The following is a 17,963-nucleotide window of genomic DNA, read 5'->3' on the forward strand; positions in this document are numbered from 1 at the left end:
TGTTTGTTGAGTCAGTTCTATGGCTCCAGTTATTATTTGTACATAGTTATGTGTTGAGCCAGTTTTATGGCTCCAGTTATTAAAGTTTTCCAGCAAGCCAGGAGGATAGGGCATTTAATTAATTATGAGTGTGTGTTGGTGACAATGTGTGTTTGTCAGTGTGAAGTTGTGTCTGTGTGAGCTGTGCTGAATGAGTGTGTGTTGGTGACAATGTGTGTGTGTCAGTGTGAAGTTGTGTCTGTGTGAGCTGTGCTGTATAAGTTTGTGTTGGTAATAATGTGTGTGTGTCAGTGTGAAGTTATGTCTGTGTGAGCTGTGCTGTATAAGTGTGTGTTGGTAATAATGTGTGTGTGTCAGTGTGAAGTTGTGTCTGTGTGAGCTGTGCTGTATGAGTGTGTGTTGGTGACAATTGTGTTTGTGTCAGTGTGAAGTTGTGTATATGTAAGCTGTGCTATATGAGTGTGAATTGGTAACAATGTGTGTGTGTCAGTGTGAAGATGTTTCTGTGTGAGTTGTGCTGTATGAGTGTGTGTTGATGACAATGTGTGTGTGTGTCAGTGTGAAGTTGTGTCTGTGTGAGTTGTGCTGTATGAGTGTGTGTTAGTAACAAAGTGTGTGTGTCTGTGTGAAGTTGTGTCAGTGTGAGCTGTGCTGTATGAGTGTGTATTGGTAACAATGCGTTTGTCAGTGTGAAGTTGTGTCTGTGTGAGCTGTGCTGTATGAGTGTGTGTTGGTGACAATTGTGTGTGTGTGTGTGTGTGTCAGTGTGAAGTTGTGTATATGTAAGCTGTGCTATATGAGTGTGAATTTGCAACAATGTGTGTGTGTCAATGTGAAGTTGTTTCTGTGTGAGTTGTGCTATATGAGTGTGTGTTAGTAACAAAGTGTGTGTGTCAGTGTGAAGTTGTATTTGTGTGAGCTGTGCTGTATGAGTGTGTGTTTGTGACAATGTGTGTGTCAGTGTGAAGTTGTCTCAGTGTGAGCTGTGCTGTATAAGTGTGTTGGTAATAATGTGTGGGTGAGTGTCTGTGTGAAGTTGTGTCTGTGTGAGCTGTGCTGTGTGAGTGTGTGTTGGTAACAATGTGTGTGTCAGTGTGAAGTTGTCTCAGTGTGAACTGTGCTGTATGAGCGTGTGTTGGAAATAATGTATATGTGTGTCAGTGTGAAGTTGTGTCTGTGTGAGCTGTTCTGTATTAGTGTGTGTTGGTGACAATGTGTGTGTTTTCAGTGTGAGGTTGTGTCTGTGTGAGCTGTGCTGTATTTGTATGAGTGTGTGTTGGTGACAATGTATGTGTGTGTGTCAGTGTGAAGTTGTGTCTTTCTGAGCTGTGCTGTATGAGTGTGTGTTGGTAACAATGTGTGTGTGTGTATGTGTGTGTTTGTCAGTGTGAAGTTGTGTCAGTGTGAGCTGTGCTGTATGAGTGTGTGTTGGTGACAATGTGTGTTTGTCAGTGTGAAGTTGTGTCTGTATGAGCTGTGCTGTATGAGTGTTTGTTGGTAACAATGTGTGTTTGTCAGTGTGAAGTTGTGTCAATGTGAGCAGTGCTGGATGAGTATGTGTTGGTAATAATGTGTGTGTGTGTGTATCAGTGTAAGATTGTGTCAGTGTGAGCAGTGCTGTATGAGTGTGTATTGGTGACAATGTGTGTGTGTCAGTGTGAAGTTGTGTCTGTGTGAGCTGTGCTGTATGAGTGTGTGTTGGTAACAATGTGTGTATCAGTGTGAAGTTGTCTCAGTGTGAGCAGTGCTGTATGAGTGTGTGTTGGAAATAATGTGTATGTGTGTCAGTGTGAAATTGTGTCTGTGTGAGCTGTGCTGTATGAGTGTTTGTTGATGACAATGTGTGTGTGTCAGTGTGAAGTTGTGTCTGTGTGAGCTGTGCTGTGTGAGTGTGTGTTGGTAACAATGTGTGTGTCAGTGTGAAGTTGTCTCAGTGTGAACTGTGCTGTATGAGCGTGTGTTGGAAATAATGTATATGTGTGTCAGTGTGAAGTTGTGTCTGTGTGAGCTGTGCTGTATAAGTGTGTGTTGGTAATAATGTGTGTGTGTCAGAGTGAAGTTGTGTCTGTGTGAGCTGTGCTGTATGAGTGTGTGTTGGTGACAATTGTGTTTGTGTCAGTGTGAAGTTGTGTATATGTAAGCTGTGCTATATGAGTGTGAATTGGTAACAATGTGTGTGTGTGTCAGTGTGAAGATGTTTCTGTGTGAGTTGTGCTGTATGAGTGTGTGTTGATGACAATTTGTGTGTGTGTCAGTGTGAAGTTGTGTCTGTGTGAGTTGTGCTGTATGAGTGTGTGTTAGTAACAAAGTGTGTGTGTCTGTGTGAAGTTGTGTCAGTGTGAGCTGTGCTGTATGAGTGTGTATTGGTAACAATGCGTTTGTCAGTGTGAAGTTGTGTCTGTGTGAGCTGTGCTGTATGAGTGTGTGTTGGTGACAATTGTGTGTGTGTGTCAGTGTGAAGTTGTGTATATGTAAGCTGTGCTATATGAGTGTGAATTTGCAACAATATGTGTGTGTCAATGTGAAGTTGTTTCTGTGTGAGTTGTGCTATATGAGTGTGTGTTAGTAACAAAGTATGTGTGTCAGTGTGAAGTTGTATTTGTGTGAGCTGTGCTGTATGAGTGTGTGTTTGTGACAATGTGTGTGTCAGTGTGAAGTTGTCTCAGTGTGAGCTGTGCTGTATAAGTGTGTTGGTAATAATGTGTGGGTGAGTGTCTGTGTGAAGTTGTGTCTGTGTGAGCTGTGCTGTATGAGTGTGTGTTGGTAACAATGTGTGTATCAGTGTGAAGTTATCTCAGTGTGAGCTGTGCTGTATGAGTGTGTGTTGGAAATAATGTGTATGTGTGTCAGTGTGAAATTGTGTCTGTGTGAGCTGTGCTGTATGAGTGTTTGTTGATGACAATGTGTGTGTGTCAGTGTGAAGTTGTGTCTGTGTGAGCTGTGCTGTATGAGTGTGTGTTGGTAACAATGTGTGTAGCAGTGTGAAGTTGTCTCAGTGTGAGCTGTGCTGTATGAGTGTGTGTTGGAAATAATGTGTATGTGTGTCAGTGTGAAAATGTGTCTGTGTGAGCTGTGCTGTATGAGTGTTTGTTGATGACAATGTGTGTGTGTCAGTGTGAAGTTGCGTCTGTGTGAGCTGTGCTGTGTGAGTGTGTGTTGGTAACAATGTGTGTGTCAGTGTGAAGTTGTCTCAGTGTGAACTGTGCTGTATGAGCGTGTGTTGGAAATAATGTATATGTGTGTCAGTGTGAAGTTGTGTCTGTGTGAGATGTTCTGTATTAGTGTGTGTTGGTGACAATGTGTGTGTTTTCAGTGTGAGGTTGTGTCTGTGTGAGCTGTGCTGTATTTGTATGAGTGTGTGTTGGTGACAATGTATGTGTGTGTGTCAGTGTGAAGTTGTGTCTGTGTGAGCTGTGCTGTATGAGTGTGTGTTGGTAACAATGTGTGTGCCAGTGTGAAGTTGTGTCTTTCTGAGCTGTGCTGTATGAGTGTGTGTTGGTAACAATGTGTGTGTGTGTATGTGTGTGTTTGTCAGTGTGAAGTTGTGTCAGTATGAGCTGTGCTGTATGAGTGTGTGTTGGTGACAATGTGTGTTTGTCAGTGTGAAGTTGTGTCTGTATGAGCTGTGCTGTATGAGTGTTTGTTGGTAACAATGTGTGTTTGTCAGTGTGAAGTTGCGTCAGTGTGAGCAGTGCTGTATGAGTATGTGTTGGTAATAATGTGTGTGTGTGTATCAGTGTAAGATTGTGTCAGTGTGAGCAGTGCTGTATGAGTGTGTATTGGTGACAATGTGTGTGTGTCTGTGTGAAGTTGTGTCTGTGTGAGCTGTGCTGTATGAGTGTGTGTTGGTAACAATGTGTGTATCAGTGTGAAGTTGTCTCAGTGTGAGCTGTGCTGTATGAGTGTGTGTTGGAAATAATGTGTTTGTGTCAGTGTGAAGTTGTATTTGTGTGAGCTGTGCTGTATGAGTGTTTGTTGATGACAATGTGTGTGTGTCAGTGTGAAGTTGTATTTGTGTGAGCTGTGCTGTATGAGTGTTTGTTGATGACAATGTGTGTGTGTCAGTGTGAAGTTGTGTCTGTGTGAGCTGTGCTGTGTGAGTGTGTGTTGGTAACAATGTGTGTGTCAGTGTGAAGTTGTCTCAGTGTGAACTGTGCTGTATGAGCGTGTGTTGGAAATAATGTATATGTGTGTCAGTGTGAAGTTGTGTCTGTGTGAGCTGTGCTGTATGAGTGTGTGTTGGTAACAATGTGTGTATCAGTGTGAAGTTGTCTCAGTGTGAGCTGTGCTGTATGAGTGTGTGTTAGTAACAAAGTGTGTGTGTCAGTGTGAAGTTGTATTTGTGTGAGCTGTGCTGTATGAGTGTGTGTTTGTGACAATGTGTGTGTCAGTGTGAAGTTGTCTCAGTGTGAGCTGTGCTGTATAAGTGTGTTGGTAATAATGTGTGGGTGAGTGTCTGTGTGTCTGTGTGAAGTTGTGTCTGTGTGAGCTGTGCTGTATGAGTGTGTGTTGGTAACAATGTGTGTATCAGTGTGAAGTTGTCTCAGTGTGAGCTGTGCTGTATGAGTGTGTGTTGGAAATAATGTGTATGTGTGTCAGTGTGAAATTGTGTCTGTGTGAGCTGTGCTGTATGAGTGTTTGTTGATGACAATGTGTGTGTGTCAGTGGGAAGTTGTGTCTGTGTGAGCTGTGCTGTATGAGTGTGTGTTGGTAACAATGTGTGTATCAGTGTGAAGTTGTCTCAGTGTGAGCTGTGCTGTATGAGTGTGTGTTGGAAATAATGTGTATGTGTGTCAGTGTGAAATTGTGTCTGTGTGAGCTGTTCTGTATTAGTGTGTGTTGGTGACAATGTGTGTGTTTTCAGTGTGAGGTTGTGTCTGTGTGAGCTGTGCTGTGTTTTTGTATGAGTGTGTGTTGGTGACAATGTATGTGTGTGTGTCAGTGTGAACTTGTGTCTGTGTGAGCTGTGCTGTATGAGTGTGTGTTGGTAACAATGTGTGTGTCAGTGTGAAGTTGTGTCTTTCTGAGCTGTGCTGTATGAGTGTGTGTTGGTAACAATGTGTGTGTATGTGTGTATGTGTGTGTTTGTCAGTGTGAAGTTGTGTCAGTGTGAGCTGTGCTGTATGAGTGTGTGTTGGTGACAATGTGTGTTTGTCAGTGTGAAGTTGTGTCTGTATGAGCTGTGCTGTATGAGTGTTTGTTGGTAACAATGTGTGTTTGTCAGTGTGAAGTTGTGTCTGTGTGAGCTGTGCTGTATGAGTGTGTGTTGGTAATAATGTGTGTTTGTCAGTGTGAAGTTGTGTCTGTGTGAACTGTACTGTATGAGTGTTTGTTGGTAACAATGTGTGTTTGTCAGTGTGAAGTTGTGTCAGTGTGAGCAGTGCTGTATGAGTATGTGTTGGTAATAATGTGTGTGTGTATCAGTGTAAGATTGTGTCAGTGTGAGCAGTGCTGTATGAGTGTGTATTGGTGACAATGTGTGTTTGTCAGTGTGAAGTTGTGTCTGTGTGAGCTTTGCTGTATGAGTGTGTGTTGGTAACAATGTGTGTTTGTCAGTGTGAAGTTGTGTCTGTATGAGCTATACTGTATGAGTGTGTGTTGGTAACAATGTGTGTTTCTCAGTGTTACGTTATGTCAGTGTGAGCTGTGCTGTATGAGTGTGTGTTGGTAACAATGTGTGTTTGTCAGTGTGAAGTTGTGTCTGTGTGAGCTGTGCTGTATGAGTGTGTGTTGGTAACAATGTGTGTGTGTCAGTGTGAAGTTGTGTCTGTGTGAGCTGTGCTGTATAAGTGTGTGTTGGTAACAATGTGTGTTTGTCAGTGTGAAGTTGTGTCTGTGTGAGCTTTGCTGTATGAGTGTGTGTTGGTAACAATGTGTGTTTGTCAGTGTGAAGTTGTGTCTGTATGAGCTGTACTGTATGAGTGTGTGTTGGTAACAATGTGTGTTTCTCAGTGTTACGTTATGTCAGTGTGAGCTGTGCTGTATGAGTGTGTGTTGGTAGCAATGTGTGTTTGTCAGTGTGAAGTTGTGTCTGTATGAGCTGTACTGTATGAGTGTGTGTTGGTAACAATGTGTGTGTGTGTCAGTGTGAAGTTGTGTCTGTGTGAGCTGTGCTGTATGAGTGTGTGTTGGTAACAATGTGTGTGTCAGTGTGAAGTTGTGTCAGTGTAAGCTGTGCTGTATAAGTGTGTGTTGGTAACAATGTGTGTTTCTCAGTGTTACGTTATGTCAGTGTGAGCTGTGCTGTATGAGTGTGTTTTGGTAACAATGTGTGTGTATCAGTGTAAGGTTGTGTCAGTGTGAGCAGTGCTGTATGAGTGAGTGTAGGTGACAATGTATGTGTGTGTGTCAGTGTGAAGTTGTGTCTGTGTGAGCTGTGCTGTATGAGTGTGTGTTGGTGACAATTGTGTGTGTGTGTGTCAGTGTGAAGTTGTGTTTATGTAAGCTGTGCTATATGAGTGTGAATTCGCAACAATGTGTGTGTGTCAGTGTGAAGTTGTTTCTTTGTGAGCTGTGCTGTATGAGTGTGTGTTGGTGACAATGTGTGTGTGTCAGTGTGAAGTTGTGTCTGTGTGAGCTGTGCTGTATGAGTGTGTGTTGGTGACAATTGTGTGTGTGTCAGTGTGAAGATGTGTCAGTGTGAAGTTGTGTCTGTGTGAGCTGTGCTGTATGATTGTGTGTTGGTAACAATGTGTGTGTGTCAGTGTGAAGTTGTGTCTGTGTGAGCTGTGCTGTATAAGTGTGTGTTGGTAATAATGTGTGTGTGTCAGTGTGAAGTTGTGTCTGTGTGAGCTGTGCTGTATGAGTGTGTGTTGGTGACAATTGTGTGTGTGTGTGTGTGTCAGTGTGAAGTTGTGTATATGTAAGCTGTGCTATATGAGTGTGAATTTCCAACAATGTGTGTATGTCAGTGTGAAGTTGTGTCAGTGTGAGCTGTGCTGTATGAGTGTGTGTTGGTGACAATGTGTGTTTGTCAGTGTGAAGTTGTGTCTGTATGAGCTGTGCTGTATGAGTGAGTGTAGGTGACAATGTATGTGTGTGTGTCAGTGTGAAGTTGTGTCTGTGTGAGCTGTGCTGTATGAGTGTGTGTTGGTGACAATTGTGTGTGTGTGTGTCAGTGTGAAGTTGTGTTTATGTAAGCTGTGCTATATGAGTGTGAATTCGCAACAATGTGTGTGTGTCAGTGTGAAGTTGTTTCTTTGTGAGCTGTGCTGTATGAGTGTGTGTTGGTGACAATGTGTGTGTGTCAGTGTGAAGTTGTGTCTGTGTGAGCTGTGCTGTATGAGTGTGTGTTGGTGACAATTGTGTGTGTGTCAGTGTGAAGATGTGTCAGTGTGAAGTTGTGTCTGTGTGAGCTGTGCTGTATGATTGTGTGTTGGTAACAATGTGTGTGTGTCAGTGTGAAGTTGTGTCTGTGTGAGCTGTGCTGTATAAGTGTGTGTTGGTAATAATGTGTGTGTGTCAGTGTGAAGTTGTGTCTGTGTGAGCTGTGCTGTATGAGTGTGTGTTGGTGACAATTGTGTGTGTGTGTGTGTGTCAGTGTGAAGTTGTGTATATGTAAGCTGTGCTATATGAGTGTGAATTTCCAACAATGTGTGTATGTCAGTGTGAAGTTGTGTCAGTGTGAGCTGTGCTGTATGAGTGTGTGTTGGTGACAATGTGTGTTTGTCAGTGTGAAGTTGTGTCTGTATGAGCTGTGCTGTATGAGTGTTTGTTGGTAACAATGTGTGTTTGTCAGTGTGAAGTTGTGTCAGTGTGAGCAGTGCTGTATGAGTATGTGTTGGTAATAATGTGTGTGTGTGTGTGTATCAGTGTAAGATTGTGTCAGTGTGAGCAGTGCTGTATGAGTGTGTATTGGTGACAATGTGTGTGTGTCAGTGTGAAGTTGTGTCTGTGTGAGCTGTGCTGTATTTGTATGAGTGTGTGTTGGTGACAATGTATGTGTGTGTGTCAGTGTGAACTTGTGTCTGTGTGAGCTGTGCTGTATGAGTGTGTGTTGGAAATAATGTATATGTGTGTCAGTGTGAAATAGTGTCTGTGTGAGCTGTGCTGTATGAGTGTTTGTTGATGACAATGTGTGTGTGTCAGTGTGAAGTTGCGTCTGTGTGAACTGTGCTGTGTGAGTGTGTGTTGGTAACAATGTGTGTATCAGTGTGAAGTAGTCTCAGTGTGAGCTGTGCTGTATGAGTGTGTGTTGGAAATAATGTATATGTGTGTCAGTGTGAAATAGTGTCTGTGTGAGCTGTGCTGTATGAGTGTTTGTTGATGACAATGTGTGTGTGTCAGTGTGAAGTTGCGTCTGTGTGAGCTGTGCTGTGTGAGTGTGTGTTGGTAACAATGTGTGTGTCAGTGTGAAGTTGTCTCAGTGTGAACTGTGCTGTATGAGCGTGTGTTGGAAATAATGTATATGTGTGTCAGTGTGAAGTTGTGTCTGTGTGAGCTGTTCTGTATTAGTGTGTGTTGGTGACAATGTGTGTGTTTTCAGTGTGAGGTTGTGTCTGTGTGAGCTGTGCTGTATTTGTATGAGTGTGTGTTGTTGACAATGTATGTGTGTGTGTCAGTGTGAAGTTGTGTCTGTGTGAGCTGTGCTGTATGAGTGTGTGTTGGTAACAATGTGTGTGTCAGTGTGAAGTTGTGTCTTTCTGAGCTGTGCTGTATGAGTGTGTGTTGGTAACAATGTGTGTGTGTATGTGTGTGTTTGTCAGTGTGAAGTTGTGTCAGTGTGAGCTGTGCTGTATGAGTGTGTGTTGGTGACAATGTGTGTTTGTCAGTGTGAAGTTGTGTCTGTATGAGCTGTGCTGTATGAGTGTTTGTTGGTAACAATGTGTGTTTGTCAGTGTGAAGTTGTGTCAGTGTGAGCAGTGCTGTATGAGTATGTGTTGGTAATAATGTGTGTGTGTGTATCAGTGTAAGATTGTGTCAGTGTGAACAGTGCTGTATGAGTGTGTATTGGTGACAATGTGTGTGTGTCAGTGTGAAGTTGTGTCTGTGTGAGCTGTGCTGTATGAGTGTGTGTTGGTAACAATGTGTGTATCAGTGTGAAGTTGTCTCAGTGTGAGCTGTGCTGTATGAGTGTGTGTTAGTAACAAAGTGTGTGTGTCAGTGTGAAGTTGTATTTGTGTGAGCTGTGCTGTATGAGTGTGTGTTTGTGACAATGTGTGTGTCAGTGTGAAGTTGTCTCAGTGTGAGCTGTGCTGTATAAGTGTGTTGGTAATAATGTGTGGGTGAGTGTCTGTGTGTCTGTGTGAAGTTGTGTCTGTGTGAGCTGTGCTGTATGAGTGTGTGTTGGTAACAATGTGTGTATCAGTGTGAAGTAGTCTCAGTGTGAGCTGTGCTGTATGAGTGTGTGTTGGAAATAATGTGTATGTGTGTCAGTGTGAAATTGTGTCTGTGTGAGCTGTGCTGTATGAGTGTTTGTTGATGACAATGTGTGTGTGTCAGTGTGAAGTTGTGTCTGTGTGAGCTGTGCTGTGTGAGTGTGTGTTGGTAACAATGTGTGTGTCAGTGTGAAGTTGTCTCAGTGTGAACTGTGCTGTATGAGCGTGTGTTGGAAATAATGTATATGTGTGTCAGTGTGAAGTTGTGTCTGTGTGAGCTGTTCTGTATTAGTGTGTGTTGGTGACAATGTGTGTGTTTTCAGTGTGAGGTTGTGTCTGTGTGAGCTGTGCTGTGTTTTTGTATGAGTGTGTGTTGGTGACAATGTATGTGTGTGTGTCAGTGTGAACTTGTGTCTGTGTGAGCTGTGCTGTATGAGTGTGTGTTGGTAACAATGTGTGTGTCAGTGTGAAGTTGTGTCTTTCTGAGCTGTGCTGTATGAGTGTGTGTTGGTAACAATGTGTGTGTGTGTATGTGTGTGTTTGTCAGTGTGAAGTTGTGTCAGTGTGAGCTGTGCTGTATGAGTGTGTGTTGGTGACAATGTGTGTTTGTCAGTGTGAAGTTGTGTCTGTATGAGCTGTGCTGTATGAGTGTTTGTTGGTAACAATGTGTGTTTGTCAGTGTGAAGTTGTGTCTGTGTGAGCTGTGCTGTATGAGTGTGTGTTGGTAATAATGTGTGTTTGTCAGTGTGAAGTTGTGTCTGTGTGAACTGTACTGTATGAGTGTTTGTTGGTAACAATGTGTGTTTGTCAGTGTGAAGTTGTGTCAGTGTGAGCAGTGCTGTATGAGTATGTGTTGGTAATAATGTGTGTGTGTATCAGTGTAAGATTGTGTCAGTGTGAGCAGTGCTGTATGAGTGTGTATTGGTGACAATGTGTGTTTGTCAGTGTGAAGTTGTGTCTGTATGAGCTGTACTGTATGAGTGTGTGTTGGTAACAATGTGTGTTTCTCAGTGTTACGTTATGTCAGTGTGAGCTGTGCTGTATGAGTGTGTGTTGGTAACAATGTGTGTTTGTCAGTGTGAAGTTGTGTCTGTGTGAGCTGTGCTGTATGAGTGTGTGTTGGTAACAATGTGTGTGTGTCAGTGTGAAGTTGTGTCTGTGTGAGCTGTGCTGTATAAGTGTGTGTTGGTAACAATGTGTGTTTGTCAGTGTGAAGTTGTGTCTGTGTGAGCTTTGCTGTATGAGTGTGTGTTGGTAACAATGTGTGTTTGTCAGTGTGAAGTTGTGTCTGTATGAGCTGTACTGTATGAGTGTGTGTTGGTAACAATGTGTGTTTCTCAGTGTTACGTTATGTCAGTGTGAGCTGTGCTGTATGAGTGTGTGTTGGTAGCAATGTGTGTTTGTCAGTGTGAAGTTGTGTCTGTATGAGCTGTACTGTATGAGTGTGTGTTGGTAACAATGTGTGTGTGTGTCAGTGTGAAGTTGTGTCTGTGTGAGCTGTGCTGTATGAGTGTGTGTTGGTAACAATGTGTGTGTCAGTGTGAAGTTGTGTCAGTGTAAGCTGTGCTGTATGAGTGTGTGTTGGTAACAATGTGTGTTTCTCAGTGTTACGTTATGTTAGTGTGAGCTGTGCTGTATGAGTGTGTTTTGGTAACAATGTGTGTGTATCAGTGTAAGGTTGTGTCAGTGTGAGCAGTGCTGTATGAGTGAGTGTAGGTGACAATGTATGTGTGTGTGTCAGTGTGAAGTTGTGTCTGTGTGAGCTGTGCTGTATGAGTGTGTGTTGGTGACAATTGTGTGTGTGTGTGTCAGTGTGAAGTTGTGTTTATGTAAGCTGTGCTATATGAGTGTGAATTCGCAACAATGTGTGTGTGTCAGTGTGAAGTTGTTTCTTTGTGAGCTGTGCTGTATGAGTGTGTGTTGGTGACAATGTGTGTGTGTCAGTGTGAAGTTGTGTCTGTGTGAGCTGTGCTGTATGAGTGTGTGTTGGTGACAATTGTGTGTGTGTCAGTGTGAAGATGTGTCAGTGTGAAGTTGTGTCTGTGTGAGCTGTGCTGTATGATTGTGTGTTGGTAACAATGTGTGTGTGTCAGTGTGAAGTTGTGTCTGTGCGAGCTGTGCTGTATAAGTGTGTGTTGGTAATAATGTGTGTGTGTCAGTGTGAAGTTGTGTCTGTGTGAGCTGTGCTGTATGAGTGTGTGTTGGTGACAATTGTGTGTGTGTGTGTCAGTGTGAAGTTGTGTATATGTAAGCTGTGCTATATGAGTGTGAATTTCCAACAATGTGTGTATGTCAGTGTGAAGTTGTGTCAGTGTGAGCTGTGCTGTATGAGTGTGTGTTGGTGACAATGTGTGTTTGTCAGTGTGAAGTTGTGTCTGTATGAGCTGTGCTGTATGAGTGTTTGTTGGTAACAATGTGTGTTTGTCAGTGTGAAGTTGTGTCAGTGTGAGCAGTGCTGTATGAGTATGTGTTGGTAATAATGTGTGTGTGTGTGTGTATCAGTGTAAGATTGTGTCAGTGTGAGCAGTGCTGTATGAGTGTGTATTGGTGACAATGTGTGTGTGTCAGTGTGAAGTTGTGTCTGTGTGAGCTGTGCTGTATTTGTATGAGTGTGTGTTGGTGACAATGTATGTGTGTGTGTCAGTGTGAACTTGTGTCTGTGTGAGCTGTGCTGTATGAGTGTGTGTTGGTAACAATGTGTGTGTCAGTGTGAAGTTGTGTCTTTCTGAGCTGTGCTGTATGAGTGTGTGTTGGTAACAATGTGTGTGTGTGTATGTGTGTGTTTTTCAGTGTGAAGTTGTGTCAGTGTGAGCTGTGCTGTATGAGTGTGTGTTGGTGACAATGTGTGTTTGTCAGTGTGAAGTTGTGTCTGTATGAGCTGTGCTGTATGAGTGTTTGTTGGTAACAATGTGTGTTTGTCAGTGTGAAGTTGTGTCTGTGTGAGCTGTGCTGTATGAGTGTGTGTTGGTAATAATGTGTGTTTGTCAGTGTGAAGTTGTGTCTGTGTGAACTGTACTGTATGAGTGTTTGTTGGTAACAATGTGTGTTTGTCAGTGTGAAGTTGTGTCAGTGTGAGCAGTGCTGTATGAGTATGTGTTGGTAATAATGTGTGTGTGTATCAGTGTAAGATTGTGTCAGTGTGAGCAGTGCTGTATGAGTGTGTATTGGTGACAATGTGTGTTTGTCAGTGTGAAGTTGTGTCTGTATGAGCTGTACTGTATGAGTGTGTGTTGGTAACAATGTGTGTTTCTCAGTGTTACGTTATGTCAGTGTGAGCTGTGCTGTATGAGTGTGTGTTGGTAACAATGTGTGTTTGTCAGTGTGAAGTTGTGTCTGTGTGAGCTGTGCTGTATGAGTGTGTGTTGGTAACAATGTGTGTGTCAGTGTGAAGTTGTGTCTGTGTGAGCTGTGCTGTATGAGTGTGTGTTAGTAACAATGTGTGTGTGTCAGTGTGAAGTTGTGTCAGTGTGAGCTGTACTGTATGAGTGTGTGTTGGTAACAATGTGTGTTTCTCAGTGTTACGTTATGTCAGTGTGAGCTGTGCTGTATGAGTGTGTGTTGGTAACAATGTGTGTTTGTCAGTGTGAAGTTGTGTCTGTGTGAGCTGTGCTGTATGAGTGTGTGTTGGTAACAATGTGTGTGTGTCAGTGTGAAGTTGTGTCTGTGTGAGCTGTGCTGTATAAGTGTGTGTTGGTAACAATGTGTGTTTGTCAGTGTGAAGTTGTGTCTGTGTGAGCTGTGCTGTATGAGTGTGTGTTGGTAACAATGTGTGTTTGTCAGTGTGAAGTTGTGTCTGTATGAGCTGTACTGTATGAGTGTGTGTTGGTAACAATGTGTGTTTCTCAGTGTTACGTTATGTCAGTGTGAGCTGTGCTGTATGAGTGTGTGTTGGTAACAATGTGTGTTTGTCAGTGTGAAGTTGTGTCTGTGTGAGCTGTGCTGTATGAGTGTGTGTTGGTAACAATGTGTGTGTCAGTGTGAAGTTGTGTCTGTGTGAGCTGTGCTGTATGAGTGTGTGTTAGTAACAATGTGTGTGTGTCAGTGTGAAGTTGTGTCAGTGTGAGCTGTACTGTATGAGTGTGTGTTGGTAACAATGTGTGTTTCTCAGTGTTACGTTATGTCAGTGTGAGCTGTGCTGTATGAGTGTGTGTTGGTAACAATGTGTGTTTGTCAGTGTGAAGTTGTGTCTGTGTGAGCTGTGCTGTATGAGTGTGTGTTGGTAACAATGTGTGTGTGTCAGTGTGAAGTTGTGTCTGTGTGAGCTGTGCTGTATAAGTGTGTGTTGGTAACAATGTGTGTTTGTCAGTGTGAAGTTGTGTCTGTGTGAGCTGTGCTGTATGAGTGTGTGTTGGTAACAATGTGTGTTTGTCAGTGTGAAGTTGTGTCTGTATGAGCTGTACTGTATGAGTGTGTGTTGGTAACAATGTGTGTTTCTCAGTGTTACGTTATGTCAGTGTGAGCTGTGCTGTATGAGTGTGTGTTGGTAGCAATGTGTGTTTGTCAGTGTGAAGTTGTGTCTGTATGAGCTGTACTGTATGAGTGTGTGTTGGTAACAATGTGTGTGTGTGTCAGTGTGAAGTTGTGTCTGTGTGAGCTGTGCTGTATGAGTGTGTGTTGGTAACAATGTGTGTGTCAGTGTGAAGTTGTGTCAGTGTAAGCTGTGCTGTATGAGTGTGTGTTGGTAACAATGTGTGTTTCTCAGTGTTACGTTATGTCAGTGTGAGCTGTGCTGTATGAGTGTGTTTTGGTAACAATGTGTGTGTATCAGTGTAAGGTTGTGTCAGTGTGAGCAGTGCTGTATGAGTGAGTGTAGGTGACAATGTATGTGTGTGTGTCAGTGTGAAGTTGTGTCTGTGTGAGCTGTGCTGTATGAGTGTGTGTTGGTGACAATTGTGTGTGTGTGTGTCAGTGTGAAGTTGTGTTTATGTAAGCTGTGCTATATGAGTGTGAATTCGCAACAATGTGTGTGTGTCAGTGTGAAGTTGTTTCTTTGTGAGCTGTGCTGTATGAGTGTGTGTTGGTGACAATGTGTGTGTGTCAGTGTGAAGTTGTGTCTGTGTGAGCTGTGCTGTATGAGTGTGTGTTGGTGACAATTGTGTGTGTGTCAGTGTGAAGATGTGTCAGTGTGAAGTTGTGTCTGTGTGAGCTGTGCTGTATGATTGTGTGTTGGTAACAATGTGTGTGTGTCAGTGTGAAGTTGTGTCTGTGTGAGCTGTGCTGTATAAGTGTGTGTTGGTAATAATGTATGTGTGTCAGTGTGAAGTTGTGTCTGTGTGAGCTGTGCTGTATGAGTGTGTGTTGGTGACAATTGTGTGTGTGTGTGTCAGTGTGAAGTTGTGTATATGTAAGCTGTGCTATATGAGTGTGAATTTCCAACAATGTGTGTATGTCAGTGTGAAGTTGTGTCAGTGTGAGCTGTGCTGTATGAGTGTGTGTTGGTGACAATGTGTGTTTGTCAGTGTGAAGTTGTGTCTGTATGAGCTGTGCTGTATGAGTGTTTGTTGCTAACAATGTGTGTTTGTCAGTGTGAAGTTGTGTCAGTGTGAGCAGTGCTGTATGAGTATGTGTTGGTAATAATGTGTGTGTGTGTGTATCAGTGTAAGATTGTGTCAGTGTGAGCAGTGCTGTATGAGTGTGTATTGGTGACAATGTGTGTGTGTCAGTGTGAAGTTGTGTCTGTGTGAGCTGTGCTGTATGAGTGTGTGTTGGTGACAATGTGTGTGTGTCAGTGTGAAGTTGTGTCTGTGTGAGCTGTGCTGTATGAGTGTGTGTTGGTGACAATTGTGTGTGTGTCAGTGTGAAGTTGTGTCTGTGTGAGCTGTGCTGTATGAGTGTGTGTTGGTGACAATGTGTGTTTGTCAGTGTGAAGTTGTGTCTGTGTGAGCTGTGCTGTATGAGTGTGTGTTGGTGACAATGTGTGTGTGTCAGTGTGAAGTTGTGTCTGTGTGAGCTGTGCTGTATGAGTGTGTGTTGGTAACAATGTGTGTGTGTCAGTATGAAGTTGTGTCAGTGTGAGCTGTACTGTATGAGTGTGTGTTGGTAACAATGTGTGTGTGTCAGTGTGAAGTTGTGTTAGTGTGAGCTGTGCTGTATGAGTGTGTGTTGGTAACAATGTGTGTGTGTCAGTGTTAAGTTGTGTCTGTATGAGCTGTGCTGTATGAGTGTTTGTTGGTAACAATGTGTGTTTGTCAGTGTGAAGTTGTGTCAGTGTGAGCTGTGCTGTATGAGTGTGTGTTGGTAACAATGTGTGTGTGTGTCAGTGTGAAGTTGTGTCTGTATGAGCTGTGCTGTATGAGTGTTTGTTGGTAACAATGTGTGTTTGTCAGTGTGAAGTTGTGTCAGTGTGAGCAGTGCTGTATGAGTATGTGTTGGTAATAATGTGTGTGTGTGTATCAGTGTAAGATTGTGTCAGTGTGAGCAGTGCTGTATGAGTGTGTATTGGTGACAATGTGTGTGTGTCAGTGTGAAGTTGTGTCTGTGTGAGCTGTGCTGTATGAGTGTGTGTTGGTGACAATTGTGTGTGTGTCAGTGTGAAGTTGTGTCTGTGTGAGCTGTGCTGTATGAGTGTGTGTTGGTAATAATGTGTGTGTGTCAGTGTGAAGTTGTGTCTGTGTGAGCTGTGCTGTATGAGTGTGTGTTGGTGACAATTGTGTGTGTGTCAGTGTGAAGTTGTGTCTGTGTGAGCTGTGCTGTATGAGTGTGTGTTGGTGACAATGTGTGTGTGTCAGTGTGAAGTTGTGTCTGTGTGAGCTGTGCTGTATGAGTGTGTGTTGGTGACAATTGTGTGTGTGTCAGTGTGAAGATGTGTCAGTGTGAAGTTGTGTCTGTGTGAGCTGTGCTGTATGATTGTGTGTTGGTAACAATGTGTGTGTGTCAGTGTGAAGTTGTGTCAGTGTGAGCTGTGCTGTATAAGTGTGTGTTGGTAATAATGTGTGTGTGTCAGTGTGAAGTTGTGTCTGTGTGAGCTGTGCTGTATGAGTGTGTGTTGGTGACAATTGTGTGTGTGTGTGTCAGTGTGAAGTTGTGTATATGTAAGCTGTGCTATATGAGTGTGAATTTCCAACAATGTGTGTATGTCAGTGTGAAGTTGTGTCAGTGTGAGCTGTGCTGTATGAGTGTGTGTTGGTGACAATGTGTGTTTGTCAGTGTGAAGTTGTGTCTGTATGAGCTGTGCTGTATCAGTGTTTGTTGGTAACAATGTGTGTTTGTCAGTGTGAAGTTGTGTCAGTGTGAGCAGTGCTGTATGAGTATGTGTTGGTAATAATGTGTGTGTGTGTGTATCAGTGTAAGATTGTGTCAGTGTGAGCAGTGCTGTATGAGTGTGTATTGGTGACAATGTGTGCGTGTCAGTGTGAAGTTGTGTCTGTGTGAGCTGTGCTGTATGAGTGTGTGTTGGTGACAATGTGTGTGTGTCAGTGTGAAGTTGTGTCTGTGTGAGCTGTGCTGTATGAGTGTGTGTTGGTGACAATTGTGTGTGTGTCAGTGTGAAGTTGTGTCTGTGTGAGCTGTGCTGTATGAGTGTGTGTTGGTGACAATGTGTGTGTGTCAGTGTGAAGTTGTGTCTGTGTGAGCTGTGCTGTGTAAGTTTGTGTTGGTAATAATGTGTGTGTGTCAGTGTGAAGTTGTGTCTGTGTGAGCTGTGCTGTATGAGTGTGTGTTGGTGACAATGTGTGTTTGTCAGTGTGAAGTTGTGTCTGTGTGAGCTGTGCTGTATGAGTGTGTGTTGGTGACAATGTGTGTGTGTCAGTGTGAAGTTGTGTCTGTGTGAGCTGTGCTGTATGAGTGTGTGTTGGTAACAATGTGTGTGTGTCAGTGTGAAGTTGTGTCTGTGTGAGCTGTGCTGTATGAGTGTGTGTTGGTAACAATGTGTGTGTGTCAGTGTGAAGTTGTGTCTGTATGAGCTGTGCTGTATGAGTGTGTGTTGGTGACAATTGTGTGTGTGTCAGTGTGAAGTTGTGTCTGTGTGAGCTGTGCTGTATGAGTGTGTGTTGGTGACAATGTGTGTGTGTCAGTGTGAAGTTGTGTCTGTGTGAGCTGTGCTGTATGAGTGTGTGTTGGTAACAATGTGTGTTTGTCAGTGTGAAGTTGTGTCAGTGTGAGCAGTGCTGTATGAGTGTGTGTTGGTAATAATGTGTGTGTGTGTATCAGTGTAAGATTGTGTCAGTGTGAGCAGTGCTGTATGAGTGTGTGTTGGTAACAATGTGTGTTTGTCAGTGTGAAGTTGTGTCAGTGTGAGCAGTGCTGTATGAGTGTGTGTTGGTAATAATGTGTGTGTGTGTATCAGTGTAAGATTGTGTCAGTGTGAGCAGTGCTGTATGAGTGTGTATTGGTGACAATGTGTGTGTGTCAGTGTGAAGTTGTGTCTGTGTGAGCTGTGCTGTATGAGTGTGTGTTGGTGACAATTGTGTGTGTGTCAGTGTGAAGTTGTGTCTGTGTGAGCTGTGCTGTATGAGTGTGTGTTGGTAATAATGTGTGTGTGTCAGTGTGAAGTTGTGTCTGTGTGAGCTGTGCTGTATGAGTGTGTGTTGGTGACAATTGTGTGTGTGTCAGTGTGAAGTTGTGTCTGTGTGAGCTGTGCTGTATGAGTGTGTGTTGGTGACAATGTGTGTGTGTCAGTTTGAAGTTGTGTCTGTGTGAGCTGTGCTG

Source organism: Bombina bombina, chromosome 3 (assembly GCF_027579735.1).
Source record: "Bombina bombina isolate aBomBom1 chromosome 3, aBomBom1.pri, whole genome shotgun sequence".
Lineage (NCBI taxonomy): Eukaryota > Metazoa > Chordata > Amphibia > Anura > Bombinatoridae > Bombina > Bombina bombina.